The sequence below is a fragment of the Lichenostomus cassidix genome, chromosome 17 (assembly GCF_008360975.1).
Source record: "Lichenostomus cassidix isolate B80296 chromosome 17, HeHo_3.0, whole genome shotgun sequence".
NCBI lineage: Eukaryota > Metazoa > Chordata > Aves > Passeriformes > Meliphagidae > Lichenostomus > Lichenostomus cassidix.
The window spans coordinates 1140159-1166068 of record NC_139497.1 but is presented as its reverse complement, the minus strand read 5'-3'; positions in this window follow the sequence as shown (position 1 = coordinate 1166068).

Below are 25910 nucleotides of genomic sequence, written 5' to 3'. Positions count from 1 at the left end.
GCTGCGGGCAGGGACGGGTTCGCCGTGGAGCACAGTTCAGCTGTACTTCAGTGCTGATTTAAAACAAGCGTTTGTGGAAGTCCTGTGTCGGTGACGGCTCCGCGCTTTGGCTGTGTTTCATGAGGAGGTGCTGAAGCTCCTCGTTTGGCTCCTGCCGCAAGGTGCGAGGGGCTGGCAGTGCTGGCAGGGGCCGCGCTCGGCTGCCCGAGGTGCGCGGTGCTTCCCGGGGCACGGGCCGGGAACAGGGCTGCACACAGCGGCTGTCGGGAACAGCTGGGCAACAAGCACAGGACCTCTGTGGCCAGCCAGAGACAGCGTACAAAAAAAACCCTGCACGGAGGTTTGCTTTTCTGTCTTTCAAATGTCGGAGCAGCCTGGTGTGAGACGGTGCTGGAGCCAGCCCCAGCAGGGCCAGGGGTGCTCAGTGTTGGGGTTGAGCAGGTTAAAGAAAAGACTGGTGACATGTCATTCCTCTGCAATCCGGAGAGCTGGACAGCCTGCCCAGAGACTCAGTAAACCTCATTTTGATCAGGGGTCTCCAGCATGCTGGATGTCCACTTACTTTCTGATGCTTTCACACAACAAATCTGCACCAGAGCATTGGAAACTGTGAGGTTAGGCGCAGAGATGTTCTCTTCATGCAGTTATGTGAATTGCATCATTATATTTCACTTAGTTTTTATCCACTGCCCACTTGAGTTAGTGACAAAGGATTTCAATGCTGGGCATGCAAATTAAAGCAAGAGCTGCTATTGTTTTTTCAGATACCTGTCAGCCCTTCTTACTCAAACTAACGCAGACTGAATTTGAAAGCAGAGGAGCCAGGGCTGTGGTATTCCTGGCAGAATGATAGCTGACAGGCTCCTCGCAGCTCCAGAATCAGAGTCGTGTCTGACACAGAGGAACATGTGTTGGCAACCTTGCTTGAGCCACGTTTCCAGAGCTGTAAAGAAACTGGAGCATTTCCAGGGGATGACAGAAAAGCTGCTGTTTCAGGGGAGAGCCAGAGGCCATGTCATTGTCATTCTTCTCCTCTGTTTGGCAATCTGCTCAGATTCCTTGGAAGAGCACCTGAGAGCATTTATGGGACAGGAGAAATAATAAAAGTTAAAGTGATGGCCCAGTACTAGAAAGAAACTTATTAATGCAACATTTATGGCTGCAGAGGTGCTCCTGCCCTGCATGGGCTTGCTGCCATTCTTTTGTGGGGCTGAGTAGTGCTGCTGGAGCCCAGTCTGTGGGATGAAAACCACAGCGCTCAAGGCAAGAGAACTTATTTATTTGTTCTTTGAGAATCTGGCGCTGGTGGATACTGGTGTCCCCTCCATGAGGTGCTTGTCATCCTGTGTGTACTGTGAGAGCATAGTGAGTGCTGCCAGTGGTACTGTGACAGATGGAAAGATCCCGCTTAATACCAGTGATTCACAATGCTTTGCTTTGCTCAAGATGCATCTGGAAAGCTTCCCAGATTATACATCTGCCCCTTTGACACTGAAGCAGCAGTGCAAGTTGGAGGCCAGAAGGAACAGAAAACAGATTTAGTCTGGGCTGTTCTTTGGGGCAGGGATTGTCTGTCTCCATGCTTGGAAAGCAACTGGAGAGCTACCCCAGCCCAGAGCAATTCCTACAGCAATTGCAAATGTAATTGGAGTACTGGAAAAAGCAAGAAGTTCCAGTGCTGGAACTGAAGTCGTTGATGCCCCATCCCTGCAAGTGCTCAAGTCCAAGCTGGATGGGCTTTGGAGTGAGCTGGGGTGGGGAATGAGATGGTTTTTGAGGTGTTTTCCAAACCAAACCATTCTGGGATTACTATGATTGTTTCATTAGTTTTGTTGTGATACAATTTATAAGAATATGAATTTGTTTTAAAGCAAATACAGCACAGGTATGAGTGCCTTGCCTGAGATTTACTTCTTAGGAAGGTGAGACCAGGAAAGTTCCTTATTCTTCATTGTCCAGACTTTTGACACAGAGCAACCTGCCCCATATTAACTTTTGCATTTCTCATCAAGATGCAACAGACTTTAAATAGCATGTGCATGACTGACTCTTTTTTTTTTTTTACTCCTATGGAGGCTGATATACAAAGTACCTCAAGTGGCAGCTGTCACCAGTGAGGTGGCATTTTTCTTCACTGAGGCTGACAGCAGCTGTCCAGGAGAAGTATGAATGGAATGAGAATGACATCATGTTTATTCAGGAATGACATTCCCAGCCATGGATCAGTGTCAGCAATATTTTGATAAGTTTTAGAATGAGAAAACATTTCTTGAAATGTTCCCTGATTTATCCTTTGTAAAATACACAACACAAAAAATAATTGAAGAGATTGCATCAGGACAAAGCAGGGCTTGCCTAGCCTGTGTTTCCATGCACAGTGTTTTATCCGTGCTGCAGACAGTCCACAGGCACCAGGGCTCACAGCAGCTTTAACTCTTGCCAGCCCAGCTGGTTCACTCCATGTGCTTTTCCCTCTGCTGCTGCTTGCCATGGTCCAGTTTGGAGCTGGACATAGTGGATTTCATTCCTGTCAAAGACAACAAGTAGCTGTGAGGGAAGTCAGTCAGCCAGAGCAAAGGATGGCTGGATTAGCTTTTAGGATTAGCTTTTAGGATACTGGGACAGAAATAGGAACAATTTGGCTTGGTTCCTTACAGTGCAGCTAATGGGACCGGTATCTTAAATATATATAGATGGTTCAGTCAGGGTTATCATGTGATGACTGATGAGTCTTTTTGTGGCTGACTGACCTGGATGAAATCTCTTCTGCTGCTAGAAGCAGTTCATCCTGAAGCCTAATGAAAAGTTTTAGTCATTGAGGACACAGCCCAGTGGATTTGAACACCTGAGTCCCACAGGCCTGAAGATCTGGGTTTTAGCTTTATTATATTATTTCTTGTGAACTCTCGTACCATAATGGTACAACTTTACTCCTTTACTGCTATGATCACATTTTCCATTTTCTGGTTTGGTTTTTTTTTTTTGCCTCGGCTTCTTAATTACATTTTTGCTAACATGCACGCACTGAGTTCTGGTCGTTTCTCATGTCCAGCCACTCATGCCACTCTCCCCAACCAGATTTTAAGCACTGTTTGAAAACTGGCTGGCAGGGCCACCCACATCAGGAGAGAGCCCAGAATGAGCCCTTGGCTGGAATTGCAGCACAAGCTGCCGCAGGCTTTGTTGTTGCTCTCTTACGTTAACTAAGAGCTGATTGTTATTGTTGTCAGTAGACTCCAGAATTAGTCCTGAGATACCTGCCTTTTCAGAGGTTCTGACTTGCCCTCTCGTACCTCTGTCAGTCAGGCACCGCTGTAAGTGCTGACAGGTCAGGGAGACAAATGTTGGTCTGAATTTTCATTGTGTCTGTAAAATTTGAAGATTTGTGTGCGTCTGCCTAGTAAGAGACATAAAGCAGAAGGACATGCAAGGGTGACCTGACTGCAACTAATACTATAGCTGAGCTGAAAAGAAACAACCCCAGTGTGTGTTGGAGTCAGATGTGCAGCCGGGTGTTAACTTCGCAGCTTTAAATGTATTTGTTCAGTTGTGATCTCCTCCTCATTCTCCCTCTCGCCTCCAACCTTGGTTCTCTCATGGTATTAGATTCAACAGGGCTATATTTAATTCGAGTTCAACAGAAGGTCTTATTTAAATATAAACTTTGGGAGTGACAGCGCATTGGCTCAATGTGCAGGAGGATGAACGTATGGAAGCGGCTGGTGTCTGCAGAAGGGTGGGAAGAGGTCACAGCGTGCCCTGTGAGCAGCCAGTGCAAACAGCAGATGGGCACCTTACCCTCACCACAGCCTGCTCTCTGAGCCAGTGGGTTCCTGCAAACACCTACTTGCTGCAGGCCCTGGGGGCAGTGTGACCTGGAGCCCGTCAGGAGCACCACAGCGGGATGGGGCTCCTGTAGCGCCTTTGGTGAGGGCTTGGAAAGAGATACCTGAAGGTGTGGCTGTCTCTGGGGAAGCTGCTTTCCCTCTGATGCTGAGTCTTTGCATGGTGTCAGTTGCTGCAGTCAGGCTGGAAAGCAAACCATAAATAACCAAGTACAAGAGGAGACATTTTGGGGAGACCTTCCACTGCAGCCTGAACAGGATTATCAACCAACTGAATGGATTTTGTCTTCTATTTTGTAGGTTGTTTCACATTATTTTTTAAAATCTTGGATTTTAAATTTTTTTTGTAAAAGGAGAAATATTTTCATGCATCATCATTTGCATTAACATATGAAATGCCTTTTCTGACCAAAACTACACCATTACCATGAACTATCTTTTAGTTTTGACTAAAGGAGGAGCTGGAATGTAGAATACTTTGGTATCCATGAGCTGAAGCATAGTATGTTAGAAATTCCTGTGTTACACATACATGTGCTCTTTTGCCCATTGCAGAAAAAAGAGCTACGAAGAAATATACCATGTTCATCTAATTTACATTTCTAGATACACAGCTCAGGGAGGTGTTGGGAAAGAGCAGAAGCAGTGGCTAAAAACTCTGGCTTTATGATCACCAAGTTTGCAGAGTAAGAAGCTGTTCCTCTGAATGTTGAACGAGTCTTACATTAAATAGTGAGGAAGCTGCTGTTTCATCTGTGCAAGCTGTCCTACTCTGGAAAACAGATCGCTTGGTTGATCGCTTTACAACCACATGCTAAACATTCTAAACAATTTATGCATTTAAACTGTATGTTTTTCTCTCTCAAAACTTGCTACTCTGCAATGTTCCACAGATCTTGTTTATAACACATTCATCTAAAATTATCTCAGTGCACACAGCACCCTCCTATAGAACAGATGCTATGTAACCTGAAGTTCTGTTTTGATCTCAAATCGACGTGTTTAAGCTACTTGTGTGAATTATAAATTGAAACTAAACTAAGAAAATGAAATTGTGTTTTTTGCCATGACGCTTCCACAGTTCAATAGTTCTATTCATTTTGGAGTGCCTTTCTGGTGTGATACTTGCAGTTGCTATTTAAGGTTTAACTATTTTTGTATTTAAGGATCTTCTGGGTTATCTTAAAAAAAGTCTCTAAAAATTAACCTTCCCCAGCAACATTATTGAACTTTTCCTGGGTATCTTCTCAGTTTGTTTTTTGCATCACTTCTGAATTTAGATGAGATTTATATACAAGAGACATTTTCCTTTGTAATTAGCCTACTTATATGTCTTCATGCATCTTGAAAGGATGGCTAAGTATCTCAGGAGATTAGCGCTTGCATCCTGGGGCCTTTTCGTAGCTAAATCACTGGTTATCATCCTCACATAATTATTCATACTTATTTACTATTTATATTACAGTAATTCCTAAAGGAATCTCCCAGGTTGGACCCCGTGTGCTAGGTGCTGTAGGTGCATGAATGAGATATGTGGCAGCACAGACCTTCATACTGCTCTCTGAACCTCCTATTTGTAGGGAGATCACATTTTGCAGTCCAACTAAACAGAGAGGACAGAGAATGGCTGCCCTTTGCTCCTGGCCAAATTTCTGGCTTCACAAGTTTGCAAAGATGGCCTTTTACCTGTTTAGGGACCCTGGAAAAGGTTTCTTCTTCCCTGTTCTGGCATTGTAACTTGATTTTTGAAGCCTCAAAATATTTCATTTTCTTAGGGTCTTCCTAAGATGGAAAGAAACTGATTTCGCCTCCCAGAACCTTCTAGCTTATGATAGAGCAGTATCTTTTTAGTGCCCCACTTAAAAAATGTCTTTTGGACACAAATGTTTCTTTTTAAGACCTCATGTTTCTATATAAGAATGAAGAGCTGAAACCAGGATTGCATCAAAGCAGAAGCATCACATTCACTTTGGCTTCAATATTTCACCATGGGATGCAAACGCATAATCAAAGCAGGGGCACTTACAAGCCTTGTACTGGGTTTGCCCCAAAGCTGAGGCATTGCAAACTCTTTGCCTCTTCAGGCCCCTGCAGGGTCCCACAAGAATTTGTTCTTTTCCAGCCTTCCCTAGGTTTATGGGAATCGTGTTTCCTGTCTCCTCATCCCTCCTGCAGTGAGTAGATGTGGCAGCTCCTAGCTGTGATGCTGACATTGCTGGGGGCTCATGCCTGCAGGTCTGTGGGAGCAAGGGGGATGAAGGTGAGTGACAAGGAGAGGGAACACCTGCAATCTGTCGGAAAACTACAAAAGCAAATAACGATGTTGTGGCCAGAACTGCCAGCCAGGTGTAAGGAAACCCAGGAACAAGGAAGGACCTAGCAAGAGCTTGCTGCTGGCACACCGCAAACAGATGGTGCAGACAACCTGACCAGCCATGGTGTCAGCTTCCCCAGGGCTCCCTGGATCAGCCAACTGTGAGCTGCAAGGCCGCGGGACGTGGTGAGGTCATTAGTCACTTCCAGAGGTGAACAGCTCTGCCTCCCCTGCACACCAGGGAGACCAGCCCAGGCTCGACCTCGTGGTAGAGAGGGAGGCAAAGCATTGGAGAGAAATGATAGCTGCAGGCCTTGGCTCTGCTAGTGAGAATTCATTCACAGTTCTGTTCTGGGGAGGCTGAGGGACTGCATGAATGGAAAGGGCTGGTGCAGCCATGCTGAAAGGGATATAAGAAAACTGCTTTTGCATCCAGCATAACTCCAGAAGGACTGTGGCTGGGTGAGCAGAATGTGCATTTTCCTGTTGGCTATTGTTTAATTAGGCTGTTGCTGATGCTGACACTGTGTATTTTCTTTGCTCTATCTCCTTTCCTTCTTTATTATTTCCTACTTTGGTTTGATGTTGTTGGTATATAAAATTTAAAGAGCTCTAAATTTTTTTAAAGGCCCCTAAAGGGAGCAGTGCTTTTTTTGTGTTAAAGTCATTACATGAACACCTGTGAACTGTTGAGTTTAATTGGGCTACAGCTGTTGGGGAGCGAGGGGGGATTTATTGGTTTGATTGGCTGTCTTCAGATTGCGGTGTGTTGTCATGCACTGCCCTTCCAACTTGTCTCTTTAAACAGAAGCACATGTGCATATCAGGTACTTACAGGGATTGGGATCTGAGGGATGGGGCTGTCAGAGCAGAGTGCATGGTGTGGCCATGTGAGGACGCAAAGGCAGCCAGCAGAGAGCATGGGAAAGCTGTGTCAGCTGGGGGAGCAGCAGATGGCCGGCTGGCCAGCCCACTCCGCAGCGCTGGAGGGGCTGCCAAGCTCCCAGAGACATTTCTCAGCAGTGACTGATCGTGCCATAGGGTTCCTGGGCAGTGCTGGAGAGGACAGGATCCTTCCTAGTGGGAAAGTGAGGTCCTGTCTGGAGCATCACACGTCTGCATGGACAGCAGCAGAGGTCATATAAGAAGAGTCTCTATTAAGGAGGCAGGCGGTTGGAAGGCCAATAAACCAGGGCACCTCTGGGTGAAGAAGTCCTCCTGATAAGAAGCTACATCTCATGTACAGCTAGAGTAGCCACTTCAGCTCTGCTGGGAATACAGACTCCGTGTGTACACAGGGATAGGGAGGAGCCATGAGGAAACTGCCGCGGTATCACTGAGTACCACACAGGCAGCCTGTGTTTGGTTCATTCTTCCCTGCAGGGTTTGGCCTAGTGAAGAGCACCCCTCCCCTTTCCCTGAGCATGCATGGGATGGGGTGAGGAGGGTGATCCAGGGCAGCCTGAGCTCAGCTGTGCTCTGCTTCTGCAGAGAAGGCAGCTGCTGGCAGCTGGGTGCAGTGCTCACCTGGCTGGGTGGCACCTTTGGACTCTCGGTGTCCTCTGTCAGAGCCCTCCAGGCACTTTGTGCTCATTTCCTGCCTGTGGGAGTGCTTCCCTTCTCAGCTGAAAGGTCTGATGAGCTGAGAGGACGCTCCTGCTCTCTCTACAAGTGTCCTGTTGTTGCACCTTTGTGGCAGTGTCCAGACCCTTGTGGAGCCTAGTGGCACCCTGGTTACCAGTGCATCCTCTGCTCTATTGTTCTGAGTCCATTGACTGTGTGTGTTTGTGAAGGATATGGACAGAGATACCTCTCTGTCATGCCTCAGGGTAGGGGGAAGGGTAAAAAAATTCCTTTTGATTCTTTTTTTTCTGTTGTTTTCACACCATTAGGAAATAATTAACCTCCTTAGTGAAAGCATGTCTCCTTTTCACCTGAGTAGGAAAACCTTAAAATATACATACAATATTTTTAACACTAAGCTTAAATTATGCAGTTGCTGCATTTTGATGATAAATATGCAGATGAGAAGATTTCTGCCTCTTTTATCTTGTGGTTCTAACTCTGTCTAAAAACAGATTGTCGCAGTCACCCTAATTCTGAGAAAAACAGCCTTTTGTGCATTGAAAAGCCAAAACAAGCAAGTCTGATGATCAGATCTTCTCTTCCTAGCTGGCATATGTCTGCCATGCTAGTGAAGGAATCACTTATTTCTCGTGGTGATGGCAGTTGGTGCCATCAATTCCTGTCAGCTGGGGAAAGGGATGGGAAGCCAAATTCATACACTGGTGATTAATTCTGGGAGCTCACATGAAGAAAGACTCTCTGAATACCACTGGAAAGGTCTGAGATTGCCCATTCTGCTGCAATGCAGATATATTCTGTACAGGTGCGATTAGATAATTCTTGTCTTTCTGCGTCTTGGGGAGAGCCCTGAGTGGCAATCCACTGTCAGGGGCTCTGGGCTGTAGGTGTCCTGGACAGGCCAATGCAAGATGGGATAGGTGGGTTCCAGGCATTGAGGAAGAACTCAATCAGCAGCAGATCTTGTTCTGCATCTGTGTTTACCTCTTTCTTTCAGTTTGGAAGGTGACACTTTCATGGAAGGTCACAACTATTTGAGCAGTTTGTGGAGGGGGTGGCCCACTCATCTGTCTGTGGGAAGCAGGGCTTTGGAAAAATCACCTGGTGCTTCCTCCAGTTCTTCTCCCCCTTGTCCCATTTTTTCTCTCTTACTCTCATATATATATGCACAGAGTAATTTTCTCTCCAAAACAGGCCTCTTGCCTGCTTTTTGGTCCTTCTGGACATAGTAACATCCTTTGTGGTGCTACTAATCATGAGCGAGTTGCTGTGTCTGTCATCATCCCTTTGCCTTCTGATGAGTGAACTCTGTCATCACTGGCTGTCCTTGGGCTGGCCACTCACACCATGAGCTGCAAGCTGGTGGCAGGGCTGACAGCCTCACCTTCCACATGACATTGAGCACAGGCCATAGCAGACAGTGCCTGCCAGAGCCAGCCATGGACATCCTCCTTTTCCCAACCCAGGAAATGCACTGTGGATCTCTGACAGATTGTAAATAGAGGGTAGGGACTTTGGCAGAGCACAATGAACAGTTCTAAGCAGATCTGGAGTTTATGGCCCTGAGGTCCTTTGACCACTGTGTAGCCTTTCTCTGGACACCTGTCAGATCAGTGCTGAAAACATCATTTCAGACCTTGCCTTTAATCAGTCAGCAGAGATGCTACAAAGTTGGGATGTACCTGAGCTTACATAGAAGATGGGCTCTGGTGGAGCCAATTGGCCTTGCGTTGCCTCTACAGAAAACCCCTGTAATGTCACAGTTTCCAAGTGAACAGCATAAAATCACAGAAGTGTAAAAACAAATAACAATCTGCAAGGATTGTGAAACTTTGTTCCCCCACAAAGTAACTTCTCATTTGACCTGTTCGTATCCCACAGTCAAATGGGAAGAGCTTTGGACTCTAATACCATCTGTGGGAATGTGATCCCTTGGCTAGTTTGCAGCTGTTCAGCACTCTCTCAAGATACACTGGGATTGCTAAGTTCAATTGAACTCAGCAGTGAAAACAAGTGTGAAGGGTTTTAATATCAATCTATGAAGATTATAGTGTTCATAGGCAAATAAACACTCCGGTGTTATGTTTTTTTGCATGTAACATGCTTTTATTTTAGGCTGAGGAAAACTGTAGTGAGAAAGAACAGAAGGCAAGTCCCCGTGACAGCACGGGTGTGTGTCTTTGCACACGTCTGTCAGTCTTTTGCAACTGGTTGCAGACACTCTGAAAACAAAAGTAGTTGTACACAGGAGAGTTCTTACAGCCATACAGATGGAAAATAATGGGCACTTGTGGCTTGGGCTGCATAATCCATATATACTCACAGTTTGAGATATCTGAAAATACACATTCTGATCTCCTCAGAAGACCACCCCCCATTTTAGGCCGTTGGGTAATGAGAGTGAGTAGCCACATTAGGACTCCTATTCATCCTATTACATTGTGCTTAAGCAGGCAGTAGCTACTGGAACTGTACAGGCCATCTCTGCACCAACAAATAGCACTGCGTATTTCTCCATCTCTTTAAAGCCTGTGCAAAAGTAAACCTGCTGGGGCTGTGCATTGGTTTTCTTTTCACACCATAAGCTTTTCCTCTCCCAAGGAGCCCAGCACCTTGCTACTAATCGGCTCATACATACACTATAGAGTAGAACTGTAGGAGATTCTGTAGAGAATCTCTATTAGTTTTTAATGGGTTTTTTTAGTATTTTCTTGATTAAAGAGTTCTGTCAGAAGAGCAGTGGTCCTGGGGGAATCTTTCCTCAAGGGACTGTGAACAGTAGTTCCTCTTCTTGGCACCCGGATCTGGTATCTCCTTTTCTGTATCACGAGTCCTGTATGTTTAGCACATTACAAGTTCTGTTTGAATTGAACTGGTATTTCTGCAGCTGCATCATGTGATCATCAACATTAAAATGGTTGTTCTTGGATTAATAGTTCTTTCTCTACCTTTTGGACTGTAGCTTCCTTTTCCAGGAGGGGCAGGAAATCACATCCTGTGCTTTACATTGGCAATCTTGGCTCCTTCCCAAAAAAGAGCAGAATTTAGTGCTGCTGATGCTTGCAGCTCAGTAAGATTGTTCAGAGAAATGGAGAATGTGCTGTCCCCCAGTGGGATGCAGGGGAAGCAGGAGAACTGACATTTTGACTGAGCTCTGCTGACTTCGGCAGCATCTCCTGGAGCAGGGACAGTGCTTCCTAAATTCCCCTGAGTGCAGAGTGCAGCCAGCAGGGTCATGGCTGGGGAATGGCTCTCACACAGCCCTGTCCAGACAGAAACACACATGCATGTGCTGCAGGCTGCAGGTGCAGGAGTGCAGTGCTGCCAATCAAACGCTGATCCTCCGCAGTGAGCAAACTCCCGTGGCTGCTGGGGCTGGACTGCTGGGTGGTGAGTCCCTTTGGAGTTTGGCAAACCTGGGGATAGTGGGGCTGCCAATCAGACTGGGTTATATATACATGTTAGCATCCTTCTGGCATGAAGCTGGACACATACTCCTGTCTCATGGGTCTCCAAAGTTGAAACCAAGAAGAACTGGAGCAGCTCCTCTTCATGTTCAGAGCTCAAGGGATTGTGAATGTTTCTTCACTCTCAGCATTGCTGCTATGTCATGTTAGTGAGGCCACTCCTGGAACCCACTGAGGACACAAACTCTCCCCTTGAGAGGGACAAATAATGTCTCTGTACAGCAGAGCCTCTGCCTTTCCCCGTGGCTGCTTCCAACCTATGGTTCTGTCTGCTTTTCTCAAAATTTGCTCTTCACACAAGCCTTTATCTCCACAGTTATAGATGAGTTAGATACTCCGTGTTTGTTTGGTAGCCAAATGGTGTGGTTTTCCTTATCTGAATCTCTTTGATTTCCTGATTTTGACCTGAGATAGCCCCACTGCAGCACTGTCTTTGCTACAGACTGCTTTGGATGTGGCACCTCCAGTGCTCACATCACTCCAGTGGAATGGGCTTCAAGACTCAGAGAAGGTTTTGAAAACCCTAAAAAACAGAAGTTTAGTGAGAGGCCTTGTAAGGATCTGCACTGAAAAGCTGTGTGCCCTTTGCAAAACAGAGCAGAGCACAGAGAACCACAAACAATCAGGCTTTGGGATTCTGGTGTGTGCCTTAGTGAAACCTGATGAAATGCAACAGGATAGAGAGGAAATGAAAGAGTTTGTACAAGCTATAGGGGCAACATATGGCAGACTGGGGATGGAGAGACCTTGGAGAGCAGTTTGTGGCCGCAGAGATACTCAGCTTGTTTTACAGCACAGCTGCTCAGAACAAAAGAGTCTGTCTGGATCGCTCGTGTGTTAGCTAATGCTGGTGACAGGAAGTTTGGAAAATGTCTAAAATATTGCTCATTAAATGGGCAAGTGCTAGGTTTGCAACATACTGATCAAATATGTTGGTCATAACGGACACGGTCATGAGATGGGTCAACAATTTATAGGAGTGGATGCAAATGAGGGAAACAGCAGAATCAGGATAGCAAAAGGGAGCAATGTGTTGTTGGTTAAGGTTGCACAGCACACTTTCAGGAGAAATTTATTCAGTGTAAATCCATCTAATTGAAAAAGGCAGAGCAGAGAGGGTATATATGGATGAGCTGTATGAATGGACCTCAGAGTACCTCAGTTTGGATTCTTGGAAAGTGGATCAATGAAAATATCTTTTTCTGGAGCTGAGGTTCACAGTCACAAGGTGCAGATGGTTATTGCGAGTGTCATGACTAAAGTACTCCTTGGCTTTGGTGATCCCCCGATCTGTTGGAGTTTCTGTAATTGAGCACTGATGGTGCAAAATGTATTGATAAGTTGCATGAAAGTGTCATCTTGGAAATGGATTCTTCTGGTGACAGGCTTTGCACACTCAAAACCACTTTCCTGACATTCTGAAAGTAATTATGGATGGAAAGAGTATTTGAGTCTGGGTACACAGCACTGCTGCTACTTTGAGTGCACAAACAGTCCTACTATTGGGGAGCATTAACTTGAACTGGTGTGAAACTGAAATTTGTTTTGCTCAGCTCTGTGTTACAGTCATACAAGGTAAGTGAACTGCCTCAGAGTTTGTTGTGCCCTGTACAGCAGCATGATAAAATCACAAGTGAGTTCTACATTTGGACACTAAATAAAAATATTTCTGTTTTCTATTATTCTTGAAGCAAGGGATGTTTCCCCTTGTAGCTAAAGGAGAGGTTCAGAGCTTTCTGTAAAATTACCATTGCATTGCTGCCGTTGTATTCCTGCAGATGCACAGCAATTTTGACCAGCCATTCTCTCTGGGGCAGGCAGCTTGGCTGAAATTTTGACCCAGGGTGACCCAGACATTTTGCAGAACCCCTGCACATAGCAGTGCCCATTGCTGTGACTCCAGCTCCTGCAAAGCACTTAGAGAAATTACCAGCATGTAATGAGTGAGGACTGCTTTTCCCAGCCTAGCTTTGATCTTTGCTCAAGAACTGATTCAGGATAATAACAGGCTGAGATAAAATACAAATGGCCACTTTGCTAGACAAAGACAATTGCTTGTGTAGAGCTTTGGCTACCATGCAATTAATTTCTTTTCAGAGCCATGCAGCTAATATGTAACAATCATTTGCAAGATATTGCTGATTTACATAGTGCCCCCACCTCTCCTGCAGCTAGCACTGAAAAAGCGAGATTGGCTGGAGGCTTACAGTGATGTTAGCAATGAATAATACATCATCTGCAATCTGGGTTTCTTTAGCCATGTTATTTGCAGGCTGCAGGGTTTTTTTCTGGCTTAAGCAATATGTTTTTAGTGGATGTGTTGGAATCTTGTTTTGTCCCTTCTGCCACAGTTGTGCCTGGGATGTTTGGACCTCCACGTTAACACCAATTAACGTGGTTTTCACAGTTGGCAGCTCAAAGTTTATGGCTTATCATTGTGCAGTTTAGTGGTGGGACAGAAACACACGGAGAGACTGAACCTGGTGAAGGAACCAGTCGTGGTTGGTGTGTGTCTCACCCGCATCCCTCCCCTCCCGCTGGCTTTTGGCACCCTTGATTCCAGAGCCCTGAAGGAGTCCGGCGGTCAGTGTGTGCAGTTTGGGCTGTGAGTTTGCCATCTAGTGGCTACTAGGTTTGATATTGGAGTCCGAACCAGCCCCCGGTTAAACCCGCCTGCGCTGGCGACAGCGCAGTGAAAGCCGACAGCCGCTCCCCGACTTCACCTGCTGCCGTGCTGCTGCTGCTCACAGCTCCACTCCCCTTGGCTTAGCAGCTGTCTGACATTTGAGCTTCGCTTAAAGGTGAAACATGCTGTCAGGCCAAAGAAGTCCCGGACTGGAGTCGGAATTTGGAAACATTTGTGTCAGGTTCAGCCCTCCAGGGCCAGGAGTCAGCTCCATACGCCGTCTTGCTGTGCCAGGCTGATGCACTGAGGTTCCTTCCTGGCCTCAGCAGCATCTCAGCCTGGCTGCACTTCCCTGAAGCAGAACCAAATTCTCCTCACTGTACAGATTTAGCAGGTTATGGTTAAAGCCATTTTCCTCCTGGCTATGTGAATGAGAGCAAAGCTGTTGTGTTATTGCTGCTACCTGTCTCCTGCCCCAAGGAAATGCTTTTCGGGCTGGTGCTCTGGTGTGTGCTCATGTGTATGCACAAGTGAAAAAGACATTTTCTCTAGTCCCTTCCTAACGGGAAGGTGAACATGGAATAGAATGAATAGATATTAATTTGGGTAGGAAAAAGAACTGCATTGGAGAAATATCCTCTGCCCCTTCCCCCACTGGCATTTACAGGAGCTGCACTTGTTTGCTGTCCCAGGTACCAGAAGAGATGAGGTGCTGCTCTCGTGCATGTCTGCTTTGTTCCTGATTTTCTCCTCCATGATCTCATGTCTGAATCAAAGCTTGCCTACAGGTGGTGATCAAGCCCAAAACGGCTCATCACTTACCAAACAACCGTCTGCAGTTATTTGTTTGTCCTCTGTAGCCAGCTTAGTTACTTATTGATATCAAATGTTTGTCTCACCACGTTGTAATGAAAAGGAAGAGATAAAAGCCCTGTTCTTGCTTGAAGTGCCAAATTAGCTAAGAATGGTGACATTCTGCTACTGCTCTCATGTGCTCAGATAGAAAGGCATAAACCATTGCTCTTTATACACTGGGGTAGCTTGTTGCCCTGGGACAAGGCTAGTTGGAATGCTTGTACTGTGAGCCAGAAGCATTTGAAGGATTTACTAGACAGTTAAAATATGGGGGATGCTGCCTCATGCATTGGGCATTGCTGCAGGAGCCAGGATGAAGGAAACATTTCCTCCAAGGTAGCTGCAGTGGAGTTTAAAGCCAGCAACAAGGTCAAGGTTTGCTTTCAGAAATCTAGTCCTAAGGCACTTGTAGAACCTCCTCAAAGAACAAATCCCCATCATCTGAGCGAGGCAGCACAGGTTTTGTGGTGAGAGTACAGTCAGTGCCTGCTCTTGCCAGGAGCCTGTGTGGAGTGGTGCAGCCACTGCATCTCAGCATCTTTTGGGGGTGCAGGCAGGGGCTCCAGGCAGTCTGGTTGCACAAATTTCTAGTTTGGGTCCTGCTGCAAGTCAGTGTTTAAAACCCCCAGGGATTCTGTGTGTGTGTAAGTGTGCCTTGTAAAATACTGTCCGCAGACATTCTAAGAAACCACAGCATTTTGATGGAAGCTAGGGTTTGAATCAAAACCACCTCATTTCCCTCCAAATCCTGTTTCCCCATCAGACTCTTCTGGATCCCATTTGAAATGTGTTAATAAGAGAAGAATGACATATGCCTCTACTCTGAGGTCTGTATAAATTTAGTGGGACATTGAGAGAGACCCAGTGCTCCATTTTTCATCAGGCCTCTGCTGTTGCTGTAAAGGCAGGGAGATTGGAGATTCTGTTTAAATAGGAGTACGTGTAATATTGGAAATATTTTCTTATGTGTGAGAGAACTGTCAGTCATTATAAGCCATGCTTTTGTTCTTCAGGGTCTTGAGTAGAGGCAGCAGTGATAGCAGAAGGTTTGCTCTCTGACTTTGCCTAACTCTTCTGAGACAGAACTGTTCTTGGGAACAAGGTGCTCAAATCAGGCTGTGGTTGCTAGAAGAGGGCTCATTCCTTCTTGTTGGTAGTGTGACTAAGTCCTGCAATATTTGATGGGAATTTTTTTTCTTCTGTGCAACTTGAGCTCTCACATTCCAAAAGATATTTCTAATCTTTCTGGTTTTGTGAGAACATTTTGAAACATGAAATGAATTCAGCCAATAGATGAGAAACCAGAAGGCAAAGAAAGAGAAAACAAAGTATATCTCTCCTCTCCATCACGTGGTTGGTTTGGGGAGGAAGAATGAGTCACTATTTTTTAGCACATAAAAGTGGCTGCGATTACCCCTGTTCCAAGCTTGCTGATACGCACAGAAAAAAGGAGCTGCACTCAGTGCTTGCCCAGTCTCTGTGGCACTGATCTGCCTTCCCCTGGGAGCTGAGGACACTGGCAATTTCTTGGCAAAAGATGGGAGAAGAGAACATGGCCAGGAACTGCTGGCTGTGGTGCTGTCCCTGGGCTGGAGTCTGACTGCCACTCCCCACGTGTGGAGCAACACTGATGCTCTGCCCCCTCTTGTGCCCAAACCCCACAGGCTGCTCTTGCTTCTGCATCAGGCCTCCTGCTCACCAGGTCTAACCTACTTAGAAATCAGTAAATTGGAAGAAATCCAAATGTTATGTAGTTTAAGACTCAGGTCTCTCATTTTAATTGCTTTGTGTTAGTCAAAATTATCTTGCCTTCTGAGGCAGATAAAATCAGGACAAAGGCAGATACATGGGAAGAGCAAGCTTTTAAAGTTAGAGCGCACGTCGTTTGTCCAGTGTGAGCTCCCCCTGGAACTGAGAGATGGAAGAATCCTGCTGGGCTGGAAAACAGTAGTTCATCAGGATAACTCCAGAACTGGGGAGAAGACAGAGCTGGAGACTTCATGCCTGCTCTGTTTACAGCCAGGGGTAGGGGCAGAATAGTTTTCCCTCTCCTTGGGTTTAGTGGCTGTAGAAGCTGCACATACCCCACTTTCCTGGTAAGGGGCTCTGTTTGTCAAGGCAGAAGGAATCTTTGAAGGCACTTTTTTTGGATGTAGGGAAAGATCCCAGCCAGCCCAGAGCTGAAGCAGCACTTTAGGTTGTAGTTTCCAGATTCATCAACTTCTGCTTTAATTTGTGATGTTCACAATTTTAATTTCTAAAATTCTGCCACTTCACGATCTCCACCTCTGAGATCCCTATTATCCCTGTTGTGCAATTATTGTGGATCAGAGTTGAATCTATTTTTACTCTCTTGTTTTTCCCTTCAGTTTGTAATGCCTCTGGGAGTGAGTTCTGGGAAGAATCTGCTTTGGTTTTAAGCTGTATGGTGCCGCCTCCTCTCCCATTATCACTCTCCGTTTTCAATGGCCCCATTGTGCAGTCTGTACTGGCACTTTGTTTGCTTTGAAGTGTGGGTAAGAAGTTGCTCCATCCCTCCAGTTTTATTCTGTCATTCACGGCACTGACCTTCCTGCCGTGAGCTCTTTGACGGACATTCCTCCTGCACACCTGAGAGCCCTCCAAGGCAGGTAAAACTGCCGAGGCTTTCCCGCAGCCCCGCCGACAGCCGCGCCCGCGCCCTGCACAGGTTTTGCCTCGCTCTGGTCCTTCTTCCTTGGCTGAGAGGAGTCGAGGATCCCGTGGATCCCATGCTTTTAGCACCGTGACACATGAGACATTTTCCTTGTGAAATTTTGGCTTCTGCCACTGATCGAGAGAGACAAGAAAAAAATTCTCGTGATGCAAAAAAATGCTGCAAAGTAGAATCGTTCTAATGTAATTTCTGACTACATTAAACTCTTTCCATTGTGCATTTCTCAGGCTTTATTGAATCCCAGCCAATTTCCTTCAGCTTTGTCTCATTTCCCTTCAAAGTTGGCTTTTCTCAGCTCCAAGATATTTGTGTTGCTGCCCTTTCTGCAGACCCTCATCTGCATTTCAAACCTGGTGAGAGATTACCATCCCTGTATCTTAGGTATCTCTGTAGTCATTTAGTACACCTGGCTCACATCCAGCCCTTGGATGCAGACTTGTCTGTGATCTGGCTGACAGTGTAAAGCAGCTGCTCTCCTGTACTATCCCCAGGAGCACAGGCCCTTCTGTAAGTGTCCTGTTGTTTCCCAAATGAAGTAAAATCCCCCCTGGACCACACTGCTTGCCCTGTTGACAGACCTCCCAAGTCTTTTTCCTTTCCTTTCCTTTTCTTACCCGGCCACGGTTGTGTTGTTTGGTGCTTTCCTCAGTGGCTGTAGCTCTGTGCCCATATGTTTGGCTGCAGCAGGGGCAGGTCCCAGGGCAGTGAGTGCTCTGCTTGGGCACGGGGACAGGCCAGGGATGTCTTTGTGTAGGCAGGCATTTGGATATGCTTCTGATGAATATTTAAGATCTCACCGTGAGCACTAGGCTAATGAATTGCAGTTTTAGCATTCACTGAAGAATTGTCACAAACATAATGGGGACAAAATTTGCTTAAAATTTGTTTTGAACATCTGTGGCACTTCTCTGTTTACTCAGCTCTGGTTTTTTTTGCATCTTATGTACTTTGGACTATGAGACTCCACTAGTTATTTTAACTTTTTTTTTTGTTTGTTTTGTATAAATTTTCTTTTACTATTCTGGAGACAGAATGATACCACAAACTGTTTGCCTTACTTCCAGGAGATGCTATGTCATTAATGATTTCTAAAACCTTTGCTTTTTATTGGTTTTATTTCTACTGAAGCTTGGACTTGAAGCCTACAGTCACTGTTCAGAAGTGGGCTATTAGCTGTGACCCACATGTACGGTGCAGAATTTAAGAGTGGGATTAGACAGGGAGAGTTTTCAGTATACTCTGAGTGCACAAATCCTGCAAAACTCTTACGGTGCTGATCTTTTCGTGGATGTCTCCCTGGCAGAATTTCTGCCTGTTCCTGAGCTGGTCAGCCCTGTGCCCTGTGCTCAGGCTGCTGGGCATGGCAGCATCCCATCCCCCTGAACTTGCCTTACAAAGGGTTCTCAATCGAACAGCGTTAGCCCACGTGATGGGTGAATCCAGGTCAGAGAGCATGGTCCCTTCACATCTGCTCCGTGCTTGCTGCTGACATTTTCATTCAGCCTGCCTGTACTGGGCAGCGATGGAGGTCTGTGAAGGGGGGACAGAAACATCTTTCTGCTGGGGGAGGACAATGGCAGGACCTCCCAGTAACTGCAGCTGTGTCGGGGCTCTGAATACAACGGGCCACTCTTGGCAGTGCTACTGAGGTCTGGCTCTTGGAAAGCAGCACTGTGATTCAGCTGTCACTCAGCTCCCAGCAAAGGGAGCTTTGAAAAGGCGCCTCTGCTGCTCTCCTGGAGTAGCAAATATTTCCTAGGCCTGTGCTGCTGAATGGGAGAGATTGCCATTGTCCTCCTTCCCCTCTCAGGCTTGCTGGGCTTGCTCTAAATGGGCCTTTTGCAAGGGAACAATAAGCCCAGCGAAGGGTCCAGGTTGCACATGTCTGAGCAGTGAGAACACTCGAGCACTTGTTCATTGGCTCCTGTGATGTGAAAAGCTGTGCTGCCAACAGGGCAGGGGGTTTTCCAGCCACAGCTGTGGTTTGTTTTCTCTCTCAGGTTGTGCTGCTCTGGGTGTACATCTGCATGTTTCAACTAATTTCCTAGAAAATATTTTCACCCCAAGATTTGCGTTGGCCTCAGAAATGTGTTTCCTTTTGCAGCTGGAGCTCTGTGATGTGTGTGCAGTGAAACCCATCAGGCAGGTGGGACCTGAGTTCACATGGCTCTGCTCTGATAAACTTTAGCTTAGATTTGGTAGAATATCCCCAAACTTGTATTGTCTTGTGGTTTTATGTCAAAACCACATGCACCTCTGTGATTCAAACCTGGCTGAAAAGCCATGGCTTGGGCTGACGTTCACAATGAACTTAGGTTAGAAGACGTTGCTTCTCAGGAATCTGTGTGGAGACAAAGGTACAATTTTCTGCCTGGACCATCGAACATTTTCTAGCTTTCCTCTGACCTTCTCATGAAACTTTCACAGAATTACATGCTGCTTTTTGAATATGACTGATGTTATTCCTGCCCTCTTTCCCTCCACTGAAGCTGAAATTATGATTTTTGTGTGTGCAGCATTGATTTTCAGGAATGTTTTAGTAGTCTGAACCTTTTATTTATTGGGAAGGAGGACTAGGTCCTGTCCAAGGAAGAAGTGGGTTTGGTCTCCCATTGGAAGAGTTATGCTGTACAGTAGAATACAATAAAAACTCATCAGGGAGACAAATATGAACATACCATATTACAATGCATGAACATACATGTTTTCTCATCTGAAAACCAGAAATATAGCCAGAACAATCTTTGGGTAATTTCAAAAAATGTCTTTTAGTTCTTCAACCATACCCAGATCCCAAATACAGTATAATATATTCACTTGCTCTACCTGCAATATTTCCTTTCTTAGGGGTCATATAGCAACGACCTGTCTAAAAATGCCTTAAGATCAGAAACAATGTTCAGTGACTTGCAGTGTCCTTACTCCTCTGAAGTGTGGCTGACACGATGGGCTTTGTTTCCCAACATTGCCTGTGTAGATGCCTGAGGGATTAGCAAATTTTTCAGTATATATAATCTCTGCTTACATACTCCTCCAAATCAATGTCAGCTTTTATTTAAAAACACTATCAGAAAAATTAATTCTTTGTTCTTTTAAGACATGCTGTGGTCTGATTTTTCTCCTGTGCTAATCTTGCTCTAGTGCAATTTGTGCTGGTGCTTTTCCTGATTTAGGCCTGTCTGAGTGAAAGGAGAATCAATGCTGCCTTTGCAAAGTGACTAGGACTGCAGCCTGGCTGCACCACCCTGTCATGGGGAAGTTTGCAAAATTGAGGTGACCTCACCCTGGCTGTGAGTCCAGGGGTTCTGCGCTATGGTGTGTCCTCCGAACGCCAGTGAGGAAAATCTCTTTGGAAGTTTCTGCCTTGCTCATCCCATTTACTGAAACTAAATTTCAAGAAGCTAATCGGGCAGAGAGTGCAAAGGATGAAATGTTAGAAATCAAATTAATGAAGCTGAATCACCAATTTGTGACCTAGAAGACTATTAGGAGTGATCAGAATTAATTAACTCTCCTTTGCGATGCTTCAGAGGAAGCCGGCGAGCATGGAGACAGAGGACATGGATGGGATGTGACTACCTGGGCCAGCTGAGGCAGTGCAGCCATGCTGGCCCCAGCCTGGGCTCCACAGGCCGTGCGTGGAGCACAATTAGCAGAAGCAGGCAGGAGAGTTGCCATGGTCCCTTGCTGTGTCCTGCTCTTTTGTGCTTGTTCAGGGACATGTGGATGAAGCTGTGAAGAAGCAGCAGTGCTGTTATTTGTGATGGAATTGTGATTGAATTTTATAGTGGAACAATACTGATAATTCCCAGGAAAGGTCTTATCGCAGCTCCCATTGTATGGATTCATTTCTTTGGCTCAAGCTCTGTTTGCATACTGAGGCTGGAGGTGTCTGATGGAAAGTGGTCACCTCACACTCCATCTCAGAAGCCTGGCAGCAACTACCATAGGCAGAGAAACCATGAGACAAAATCTTAGTGGTATTTTGCTGGTTTAATCAAAACCAGGATTGAGTCCTAAACACTTCTAGGGAAAGATGATACATGCATCAAGCTGTATCTTCTTTTTTTTCAGAGGTTGGTGTTTTAGACAGCTCTGGCTGATAGTTGCCAAAATAAATTGGTCATTTGGGATACTCAGTGATACAAAGTCAACTTCCAATTGAAGTGAATGTGAAAGGTAATGCCTACTTCAGTAATTTTTAGGAATTTTAAAGAAGGGAATATTTTCCTCACCATTCTTTTTGGGGCAAATATAGAGAAAGAAGATATGTAATCATGATTATTTTCACTAACCAGAACTGCAGTATTTCTTCTTGCATTAGTAAATTCTTTTTATACTCTAAACTGCCCATGGGAGGAAGAATTGGTGAAGAGATGGCTCCAGTTTCTTGAATAATGCATTGTTTAGTAAATGGACTGTCCGATCAGGAAACAGTCCTCTGCATATGATCAACATCGACATTGCTGGCTGGACAACTTACAAAGGAGCATTTTGAAATTAATTTGATGATTATGAAAATGTCTTGGATCCTTTGCTGAAGGCTAAATAAACACAATTAAAATATTCTTAGTTTTCAATGTGCTTTGTTCAGTTCATTAAGTGTAACTAGAGCTTCCAGTTATCTGCATTTAGTTTTTCAAAAAATTGGAGGGTATTTTTAGAGCAATGTAAAGCTTATTGCTAATTACACCTGGGGGGAAATCTCATTAGATATTCATTTGCTTTCAGAGCTTAAAACAATTCTAATGAGCTGCATTAGTTGTGATAACACTGACTGACTCTCTCTTGTCTGCTCCCCCCCGGCTTGTCTGAAACAAACAAAGCTTCTGTGGAGCCTGGAACTCAGCAAATGTGACCTTGGCTATCTTTGGGGCCGAGGGGAACAGGCGCAGTCCAGAGGATGAGAGTCTGCTGCAGTCAGGGCCTGGAGCTGAAGCAGCAGATGACCTCTCAGCCAGGACACCTGAGCAGGGGAGATGCCTTGTGCTGTCCCTGCTTCAGCCCTGGCTGTGCCTGCCAGGGCCTGTCCACCATTCCAGCCTCTCCTGCCACTTCTGCGGAGCTGATGGTTTAAGGTCTCATCAAGGCTGTAACAGGCAGCCTGGAAAGCACCCGTGAGAGGCCTGACCTACTTTCTTCCCTACAGAATGAACCATTGCCGAGGCCATGCCCGGCCAGGTGGGTGCAGCTGGGGCTGGGGAGCCCTTGGACTCTGAGCAATTCAGGAAAACCCAGAGGAGCTGCTGTTTTTCCTCTTGAGATAGCTGCTGCTCACAGTAGCCTGCAGTGAAAAGCTTTGTCAGCCGCTTTGTTTGCCTGGGACAATGCCATGAAGAGCAGTGCGCTTGGTTCTCAGTCCTCTGCTCCACCAGCTGCCAGAAGAATTTCTGCTTTACCTCTGTTTCTCCTGGAGATTGGAAGGGTTTCTGGCAAGGAACTGTCTCTGCCTTGGATGACCTAAATACAGGACAGTGAAAGAGAAGATGAAGGCAAGAGTTGCTCTGCCTTGCCTACCCCTGGTGGGGAGAACATGGAAGCCAGGCAGATAGAGCAGAACCGTTTTTACTTCTCCTTACACTGGTACATTTTGGATGAACTGCGCAGCCTGTGAGGAGTTCAGTCTTCGCTGGACATAAAAATTACTTAGGGCTGGTCTTTTTATCGCTCCACAATAAGCACCAACAATGACTCAAACTCGAAAACAGCTGCCCAAATTAAGTTTTGATGTTGCTCTTTTCCACTTAGGGATGTAGCACCCTTGTCCAGGGCAGTATGAACATCCAGAGGATACAATCTGCAGCCACTCCCCATGATGTACTGCAACAAGCCCATGAAGCTGTGGGAATGTGGTTAAATCAGCTCTTTCCAATAATGCAAAACAACATAGTGGCCTGGGAAAATACCTGTTTATGTGGCTCTGTAAGCAACATATTCATCTTGTGTGGCAAGCAAAGAAGGAAGCTGCTTGTGCACAGAGGTATCTCAATAAATGGCATGGCAGAAAGGTGACTGAGTCGAGACACTCCTTGGAGATCAGAGAGACTCAATGTGGGTGTAAAGTGGCACACTGAGACAGGTTTACTGCTGCTTCTGGGAGAGGCTATGAATTGAGAGGCAGGTAATGGTGCAGGAATGATCACACACAGAGCAGGATATATGGGATTCTTTGGTAATTGGGGACATTTTGGCATTGGAGCTGAGCAGGGTGAGAACAAGCTGCCAGAGTCTGCACGTCAGCAGGAAGAAAAGGGCTGGCTGCAAAGACAGAAAGTAATTTTGTTTTAATCTATTGGCTGTAGAGTAGAGAAAAGGCAAGTAGAAATATCAGGCTTGGCTACTGGCTGAGAGAATACACCTGAGTCAGAGAGGAGCTGCCTGGACCAAAGTTGTAAGTAGAAAGGTGGAAACCAGACTTTATTCCTCAAAGGAAAAGAGAGCACAGAAAACGAAGCTTTCAGGGAGCTGGAGGGTATGAAGTGGATGGTTGGTACCAAACCCCCTACTCCATGGCTCTCTTATTAAAGAGGTTAAAGGAACTGTGGGTCTAAATTGGAAAGGTTTTCACAGGCACTTCACAGAGCTGAAGTGTTTTGCAGGAGATTCCTCAAAGGTGGAAGGCGGACAGCCTCCCACCATTATTTAAGGAACGACCCAGATGTGCACCAGGGTCTTGCAGGGAAGTTCGTTTCCCTTCAGGTGAAGACAAGTCTTAGAAAATGTTTTAATAGATGAAAGGTGGCCTGTTGAGAAACGCACAGCTTGACCAAAGATAGCCAGTATGGTTTCCGGAAAGGACCTTTTCTGCCTCGCTAACTTTTGGAAATTTCTTTTTTTAGAACATACACTCCTGTCGGCATAGACAAGAGGCTAAGCAGGAGTCAGGAGAGGCTTGGATCTTCAGACGGTGTTTGACAGGGTCCCGCGTCGGAGGTTAATGTCTAAAGGTGGGGAGTTGGAAAGGGGAAGAATTGGCTCACTGATTGAAAATTGGCCAGAGGACAGGAGCAGAGTGGGGAAAGGAGGCATAAATAGAAGCCTTTCAAGATGAAAGACAAGTTAATAAAGGAGCGTGTACTGTAGGAGACTGCACTGGCGGATCCTGGTCTTTCTGATAGTTACAGTGTATGAAAGACTTGGCTGAGGACATAGAAAGCAAGATTTCCTAGTTTGCAGATCACATCAGATTTGGAAGGAGTGGTGAATAATGAAGAATTCCAGTACAAGCGAAGTGGAGACCACTTCTAGGCTTTGATATGATGACAAACACAGACCTAGACAGAGCAAGACATTTTACAGCAACATATTGGGTTACTGGTATCTAACTTCTTTTTAAAGACTCTGGGATGGTCATTGGTTTTAATACTTCCCAGTAGGCTTTATTTCTTGCCAAGCTGCTGGAAGAGGCTCACTGAGAGTCTGCTTGTGTACATCGTAAATTTTATTTTCTGCTTTGGCTGGTAGAACTCATGATAGAACAACTGCACTTATTTGAAAGGGCAAAAGCATTTTGAATTGAAAGGGGCAGAACGTGGGACTGAATGAACTGGTTAGAAGGAATATACAGAGGGTCCTTTGAGGTTCAGTCCAAAGGTCAGAACAGCTCAATGACCTTGAGAACAAACCAAATCCACCAAACCCACACATGTAGTAAAACCCATCTGCCTCAAAATTGAAGTGGCGTCTTTCCAGTATGTCTCGTTCCTGCAGTGGTGAACAGCACTAGCCAAGATGAAGCCTTTTAGGAGTAAGATGACTATTCCTCAGTCACACTGCACAGCTGGGAAGGTAATTCATGTGTCAATATGAAACCAGATTGAGCCTGGTTGATGGTGAGGGCGCAGATCCGTCAACTGGTCTATCTTGGCTCTCTTGAATTCAAAGGATCAGTGACATTTTCCACTGTCTCAAGGTAAATACTGTGGTCATGGAAGGAAGAGGTGTCTGTGCTAGTGCTTAAGTTTCTCTAAGTCAGCTTCAGGTGTTGAGAGAAGGGGAGTCTTGGAACCCAAGTGCTGCAGTGAAAGGCAGCCGCCTGCAGCCAGGCTGGATGTCACCTCGGTACCTCCGCCAAGGCAATGGACACCAGCATCCCCAGCCTGGCCTGGGGCCTGTCTGGAGATTGCTGACATCAGCTGCATAAAAGCACTGACCTCATGAAGTGAGGTGGATTTCAACTGTCTGACTATGGCACAGAGGCTCTCCTTGTGATGCTTCTGAGCCTCTCCCAAAATGTCTGTTTTGAAAGTTAAACCTCTGAGTGTTTTACATCAATAGTGCAAGTGTCCTCATTGGGGACTTTCCCCAGACCTGCTCCTCAGTGATTTATTTCTTGTCCTTCAACTAGGCTTGTGTAAATTCCTTAGGTTATTTTTTGGGTACTAATTAACTGTGCAGTAGAAATCATATTATACAACTGGTAATGAGCAAAATCTCAGACACATTCATATACCAACCAAACCTTGGAAAATTGTAATTAGCTCAGGACTTGATACTCCCTTATTCTGCATTTCATTTTTTTTTT